The 475-nt window shown below is 49.1% G+C and overlaps 1 non-coding gene across 1 annotated transcript; it reads left to right on the top strand.

Moving 5' to 3' along the window:
• Nucleotides 1–231: 231 nt before the first annotated feature.
• LOC111661965 (5S ribosomal RNA) lies at nucleotides 232–350 on the top strand. Its single transcript, XR_002761266.1, has one exon. It is a non-coding gene; the product is annotated as a 5S ribosomal RNA (ribosomal RNA).
• The last annotated feature ends 125 nt before the right edge of the window (nucleotides 351–475 follow it).

The raw sequence follows: 475 nt of genomic DNA, 5'->3' as shown, positions 1-475 counted from the left end.
CTTCAACAACCTGTTACTCTGCACCTGGCTGCACTTTTGGGGACGGGACAGCACAGATCACAATGTAAAGACACTTTTGTATTAAAATGTTACAAAGTTGACATGTTGAGAGCCAAAGCAACAAGCAAACGCTGAAAAGGAAAGGCTCCTGCGCTAGACATAAACACGTAGCTTCGTGCATGTAGGACATGATCGTCATGTTTAAAGAGGGTATTTGTCGCTCTCCCTCTCGCTTACGGCCATACCACTCTGAACACGCCCGATCTCGTCCGATCTCGGAAGCCAAGCAGGGTCGGGCCTGTTTAGTACTTGGATGGGAGACCGCCTGGGAATACCAGGTGCTGTAAGCTTTTTCGCATCTCTTTGCAATCAGCAGAGGACGCTGCTGCTCCTGCTTCAACAACCTGTTACTCTGCACCTGGCTGCACTTTTGGGGACGGGACAGCACAGATCACAATGTAAAGACACTTTTGTA

This window comes from Seriola lalandi, unplaced genomic scaffold (assembly GCF_002814215.2).
Source record: "Seriola lalandi dorsalis isolate HSWRI2012SDOR001 ecotype SW California unplaced genomic scaffold, Sedor1 jcf7180001999511, whole genome shotgun sequence".
NCBI classification, from domain to species: domain Eukaryota; kingdom Metazoa; phylum Chordata; class Actinopteri; order Carangiformes; family Carangidae; genus Seriola; species Seriola lalandi.
This window is presented reverse-complemented; position numbering and strand designations above follow the sequence as displayed.